Here is a 7,182-nt window from a genome sequence, read left to right as displayed (position 1 = left end):
ACACATCAAATGGCAGTCCGGCTATTTTGTTTCTGTATAAGTCACTACAAAGGGAAAAGAACAAGCTATTGAAGATTCAAAAATGAAGTGAAATTAAAAGAAAGCCAAAAGGGGGTAATTCCTTGGGGACATTTAATATCTCTCCACCTCCCACTATGAAGTGGAAGCATTACTCACAGCGTTTTCAGATTTGTCATGTAGCTAAAAGTTCTGTTTGGTATAACCGAAATTTCGGTCCAGCTAAGTTGGCTGAAAAAAAAAAAACAAACAAGAAAAGAAAAACATAATGACTTAACATTAACACAATAGCTTGCGTTGCTGGAGATATTGCGTAGTTGCTGAGTGAAATTTGGCGACGAGGCCGCCACGAGAGGCGTAAGCCGCTCGTCCTCACTCCCTTTTTTGGATCACGGCTCCGCCGCCAAAACTTTGATCGCGAACTGAGACAATACCGCCAGTTACTCAGGCTATTAACACAAGAGAGATATAATGTCTTGTAAAACGAAATTAGTACGAACTGAAAACTACAGTAATAATAGCGGAACTCTCGCAATCGGCCTTTATGGCATAAAATTACCGTAAAATTCCGAAAATAAGCCCCTTGGCTTATATTTTTCAAAGGCCTTTTTTGAGAGGCTTATTTTTGGAGGGGCTTATATTCGGAGGGGCTTATCTATTGAGGGAAATTTGCGTTTCAAAATCGAGTGGGCTAGCCTTGCAGCTGGAAGGAAATTTACCGTTTTTGCTTTGTTTTACTTTGTATTTGAGGGCAATTTCCGAGTACAAGCCCCTGGGGTCTTATATATGGAGGGGCGATTTAACGGACAGTTTTTTGCGTTACAAGTTTGCGGGGGCTTATATTTGGAGGCTTATACATGGAGGGGCTTATATTTGGAGAGGCGTATACATGGAGGGGCTTAATTTCGGAATATTACGGTATGTTTCGGACTGTCCAATTAACCCTATAAAATACCAAAGTGGTGTATAGGTGGGCAACTGAGTTATTTTTTTCAGGAATAATTTGTTTCCTAGGCCTAATCTAAAGTGATCGATCGAATGTGATTGTACATAAAGACTATTAACTCGGTCTAAAATTTGTTTAACCCTTCATTGAATTGTTCGCAAAATGTTTCTTCTCTTAAATCACTTAGCATTTCCCTCAAAATTCACATGAATGTGCTCTAAAGTTAACTGATTTGTGGATTACAAGTTTATTGATTGATTTAAATTAGACATTTATTACCGGGAGCTTCGCTTTTAGACCTGGCTAAATCTATATATTAATGATATTTCTTATTATTTAACATTGTGCACACTATCCGTCTTCTCATTGGCTAAGAGCCTACAGCTAATTTTGGAAATCAGCGCAACTTACAGATTAGTTAGTTATCTTGTTTATAATTGTAATTGTTTATCGACTTAAATTGCACATTCAGATAATACTACATATAATGCAATACGCTACGTCAATGCTAACAAACAGTTCCCGTTTTAAAACAGGTTTAGAAAAACGAGACGCACTGATGTTCATTTAAGAGTTTACAGTTGCAATTAATGACTTAGACTAATGCTAATCATTTAAGATACATTCATTCGACGAAAACACCGAACTCTTGACAAACGTTTTGCTGTGAAGTTAAATCGTGATAACAGTCTATTTACCATTTGTTTATCTCCCATGATAACACACTTTGTTAGCCCCAAAAAGTTTTGCATAATCTTTAGTAATGTCAACCTTGATGCATTGCGCACCGCGCACACAAATAATCCTCGAATTTCGTGTTACGAAAGGCTTTCGTTATCGTCTTATTTCAAAGTTTTAGTATCCGCTCGAACGGCTCCGGCTATGCGTTCGAAACAAATTGTCAACGAAGAACGGAGCGCGAAGTATCTGTTGGAAAAAAAATTGTCAGCCGCCGTTCGAACGGCTCGGTCTATCCGTTCGAAAAAAACTTGTCATCCGTTCGAACGGCTCTAGCTTTCGTTGTTCCAAACTACTTTCACCCGATCACCTGAGCCGTTTGCGACGAAAAGAAAATGGGAATGTAGTTTTTCTAAGCATTGGTTACCATCATCTCATGAATTTTTACCGTACATTTTCTGCTGAATAGCCCTCCTTGCTTCCATAACATTCGATTATCGTTACACGTTTTATTCAAGACTTAAGGCTTGTTTACAAGGAGGTGGGGGACCCAAGGGTGAGGTAACCCGCTTAGGTGGGGTAACCCGCCGGTCCATATAATCTCTCATTTTAATGTGATCACGTTTACATGATGGGTGGGTGATCATATGAGAGATTATATGGTCAGGCGGGCTACCCCATCCAAGCAGTTTACCTCACCTACCCGAAATCCCCCACCTCCATGTAAACAGACACTTACGGCCTGTTTACATGGAGGTGGGGGATCCCAGATAGGTGAGTTAAGATGTGGCGGGTCACCCCATCCATCATGTAAACGTGACCAAATTAAAATGAGAGAATATAAGGACAGGCGGGCTACCTCACCTAAGCGGGTCACCTCAACTAGCAAGGGTCACCCACTGAACTCATCCAAATCAAATCATTCAAATCTGAACTCATCCTCTTCCATGAGAAATAATTCTTATTTACTGACTTTGCAGGCAAAATGTGGAACCATTTGAAGGGGAATTCTAAAATGACTAGCTCTCACTATTTTAATTTGTCTCCCCAGTTTGAGAAAAAGCCTGGCAAAAGTGTTGACTAATCAGAGCACGTCAGTTGAAAAAGCACCATTTCAAAACAAAACAAAAGACAACCGCGTTTCGTCAAGATAGGTTATGGGCCTTTAAATTTTGGGGGCAACCAAGGTGCATTATGAGAGATTTAAGAATTTGTTCATGCTTAGCGTGCGTATATCGAGTTATGGATGCACGCGGGAAGTTTGGAGAGCACGAAAGATGCGTAAGAGTTGCACGAGGCGATAGCCGAGTGCAACTTGCAACTCTAGCTTCTTGAGTGCTCTCCAAACTTCCCAAGTGCATCCATAACTCGATATACGCACAGCTAAAAGCATGAGCAAATTCTTTTATAACATAACTGACGAAAATGCTTGCTTTTTGATTAACTGCAAAATTCTCGTAACGCGCGACACAATAAGAAACGGTTCTATTGGCTGATTACGAACACGCCACAATCGTCTAGTTTGAATGAAAATATTCTTTCTGTAACAGTGAGAAAGAAAATTTGCTTCTTTATTCGTTAACGATCAATGGAAACTAAGCAGAAACAAAGGTAAAAGAGTCTTAAAGTTCACCTAAAGTTGAAATGCTTCTTGACATGTTCGTGAGAAGTCGTGGAGTATGGTTTGGATTTGCTAAAAAGATCTTTACGTTTCGCTCGGCGAAATCCAGAAAACATGTTTTTAGCGAAGACGACTGTCATCCATGTTTAAACTTATATTCATTTACGAACATTGGCTAGTCATTACGGCTTCTTGAGAAGACCTGGCAGCAGTTGTTTTTGTGAGTAATAAATTTATGTTTTCTTGTGTAATTTGTGTTGTTATTGCGAGAGAAATTTTCCTGCTTCAGTCGGATTGTCCGGAGATAACAAAGTGCATAACAAATTTAAAAACAACAATAAAAACGGAAATTTTGCCTTTAAATGTTGTTGATGACCAGTTGGTGTCTGTTCTGTTCCCACTGAATGTCTTTCGGCCAAAATTTGCTGCAGCTGGTCTTCGACAAATTTGCAAAACGCGCAACTTGCGAGTTTTTTTTTTTAAATTCGGCTTTATTTTTGCTGCTTTTTGGATCAGGACCTAAAAGGTCAATGCCGATAGAAAAATTGGGCAGTTTTTCGCTGGTTTCTTCCATATTTTAAAGACAAAGAAAAGTGTACTGCAGCTTAAAAGACGACAACTTTGCAGCCAGGGAAAAAAAAATGCTCACGTCATCTTATTTACGCACGGGCGTGCGTAAATGAAGATTTTGTTCATAGCGGCTCAATACGACTTATATAGGGCGAGCACGCGCGCTATGTTATAAACGCGAATGGTGAATCCGACATGAACTTTACAAAAAAGTTACTTTTCCCATGGCTCTATGTTTCACGTCAACGAAATCCATTCGCGCTTAGTTTCAAACGCTTGGTTTTCTAAAAGAAAAAAATAGTATTATTCTAAGAGGAACAAAGTAAAACAAACCACTTGCAAACAGATTATATATGTCATTAATATGAGAGTGCATTGGCATCTTACAGTGTTTCAGTAATCACTGGGGCACATTGGCTTAAGTATGAAAAATTCTTGCAGACTATGTAGTTTCCGTAAATATAGCTCCAGCGATGTCTGCAGTCCGGTCCACAATCTGAGTAGAGGAAATGATATATCACGCCCCCTTTCAGGGAATAGAAGCCAGAAATGTAAAAAAAAATACGGTATTCGAAACTACATAATCCACACCGACCAGCCGACCAGTGCTATTCTCAACAAGTGCCTAGTATTAGAGCGGAAAATGAAGTCCGTCAGTGGTGCATTAATAGGGAGCTTATTATAAGCAACGCCGACGGCGACAGCAACGGGAACGGCAAAAGAAGCAAGAAGGTTTAGATTGGCAAAACAGCAATTTTTCTGGTGCATCAAGCTTTTTTGCATATTTCTTTGCCGTCGTTGCACGCTTAAAGCGTGAAACTTCCTGTTTTCACGTTTTGTAGAGGACCTGAACACAAAACAACAATTTTCTTTTTTCTTTTCCTAAACTTCGACACAGTCTTTTAGAAATCAGTTCTAGAGAAATTTGCCATTATTTGTCGAATTGAACGAGATGGAATAAACGCGACAAATTTTTTAGTAGCGAAATTTATTGGTAAGTGACGGTTTTGTAGCCGTCGCCGTCGTTGTTGCTTAACCTTCCAATTAACATAGTTCCTTAAAGAGCGTTAAGTCGCTGATAATGACACTCTCATTAATTTTTACTTCAACTAATTTTAATTATTATTTATCTATTTATTTTATTTCTATTATTAGGTTTTTTGGCTATGTGTGTGATAAATTGTGGACATTATGAGTTTCACGAAACTCTAGCATCCCAATTAGAGAAATTAAATTGGCCCTCCAAATTTTGTTCATCACTGATTTATCATTTACTGGGTGGGAGTACAGTTTTAAAATTCTAACCGGTAAAAGAAACTGCAAACTCCTTTGTGTCCCTTCCATGATCACTTGTCGCCACGCAGCTGTAGTTTCCATCTTGATCTAACTGGATACTTGCTGTTTCTGTTGTGTTAACCAACACTGTGTTTTCCCTTATCAATGCAGTGTATATTGGAGGAGATCCTTCGGCCCAACAGGAAAATTTAAATCCTGGCAAAGTGCGGACATGAGGAGCTGGATCTGACAATATCACTGTGATTGAGGCTGCTAAAACAAAGTTTACTAACCTTACTTTTTATTTATTAAGGAGTAAAAAAACTTTTGCAAAAAAAAAAAAAAACGAGAAAAAAACAAACAGCAACAACCACTACACAACAACACCAAACAAAACAAAAGCATGATAGCGTGGTCACTAGCTCACCTGGTGTTGCGAGGACAAGGTCTTTAATTTCACCGCGATTTAGCAATAACAAAAACACAACTTTTAAGATGATTTCAAAATTTGTCTTCGCACTGTTTGCGATCATGATGAACACCCTGCAAATATGTAAAATTAACACCGCTGAACAAACTCAAGAGGGTAATACCGATTGCAAGGTTCGGTACAAGTTAAAGTTGTATGCCAGCATTAGTAAGAATACACCTGGGTACAGTTATTTGCTGCTCTAAACAATATGTTGCTTCCGGGGCTTTTGGTCTCTTAACTAAGTAATCAAAACATTAGAAATTTTTCATCCCGTTATGATTGTTTAAACCTAGTTCGTACTTTTTTTAACACTCCCTCACAGTTATTTTATAATACTACAACAAACGCTGGTCTATCAGTATCTTAAAGTATGTCCTTAGAAAGTTATGTCAAAATTGCTTTCTGAATACACATCGTATGGTGGTCATCATCGTGTTTCAATATAGCCGGGACAACTTCGAGAATTCGCGCAGTTGTTAAAATTGTTAAATTAAAATTCCGTTTTTTCAAATAAAAATGAAATGATAAAGATAAAAAAGAGTATTCTACTATGATCCGCTAGAGGGTAGTCAAAAAGTTGGTAAGCATAATCTCCCTTGGCATACACAAGCAGATTAAAGTAAGGGAAAAGGCTAATCAAAAAAGTCCAGTGTTTATATAGAATAAATTTCTTAGCCCTTCTTCAGATCAGTGAAATAACAACTGCGTTCAATTCCGTGTTATTTTTTTTCCTTTATCTGTTTGACGTTGACGATGACGTTAAACATAGAATATCCCGAAAATAGTCCTGATAACGGATAAAAGCAAGAAAACAAATAACGCGACATACCTGTGCTCAAACATGCAATCAAATTTTAAAAGTGGAAAGGTTAGCTTACGCTCACCAGCAATAAGTCAGTTTTTAAGAATGATACGCTTGCGTTAATTAAAGGAAATCCATTGACTGCATTTCAAACTCATAAGGCAGGTTTGGCGATAGGATACGTAATCTTTCTGAGCGTAGCCTAACAATACCTTTACAATGAAAACCAGCTTCCAAGGTCTTCAGAGCGTCATTAATTCGTAGAATGTATCAAAATGAACGTTTTTATGTTTTGAGCATTTATCGGCGGATTTCAGTACGCAAAGGGGCTTTTGCAGCTGCTCAGTCACGTGGTACAAACCCCTCATGCTAACGAGAAAAATTCGCACCAAGAAAGACAAAAGACTTCATCTTTCAATCTCGAAACAGCACCTTGAAAATGACACAGGGGACGCTCCATTAAGCAGCAGCCCTTGGGGAATCGGCAAGTGGCCGCCTTATAAAGGTTCCTAATGAGCAAAATTTATAGAGGTTCGTCATAAGTTAGCATAATCTTAAGCAGAAACAGTCACTTTATTATAAAAAAAAAAAAAAAATTCGATTCTATTCTGCAATAATTTCGGGGTTTTGTTTTGTGGCCGCTTAATATGGTGGCAGCTTAATGGAGGTTCAACTGTATGTGCTCTTTGCTTGCCTCATCCCAGTGTGTATCCTGCTTTACAACACGCTGTTCTCCCACCGCACAACAGACCAGCTGTAAAGGGCCTATTGAAGTTTTTCAATATTATCACGTCGTCAAT

This window comes from Porites lutea, chromosome 2 (genome assembly GCF_958299795.1).
Source record: "Porites lutea chromosome 2, jaPorLute2.1, whole genome shotgun sequence".
In the NCBI taxonomy this organism is placed as follows: domain Eukaryota; kingdom Metazoa; phylum Cnidaria; class Anthozoa; order Scleractinia; family Poritidae; genus Porites; species Porites lutea.
This window is presented reverse-complemented; position numbering follows the sequence as displayed.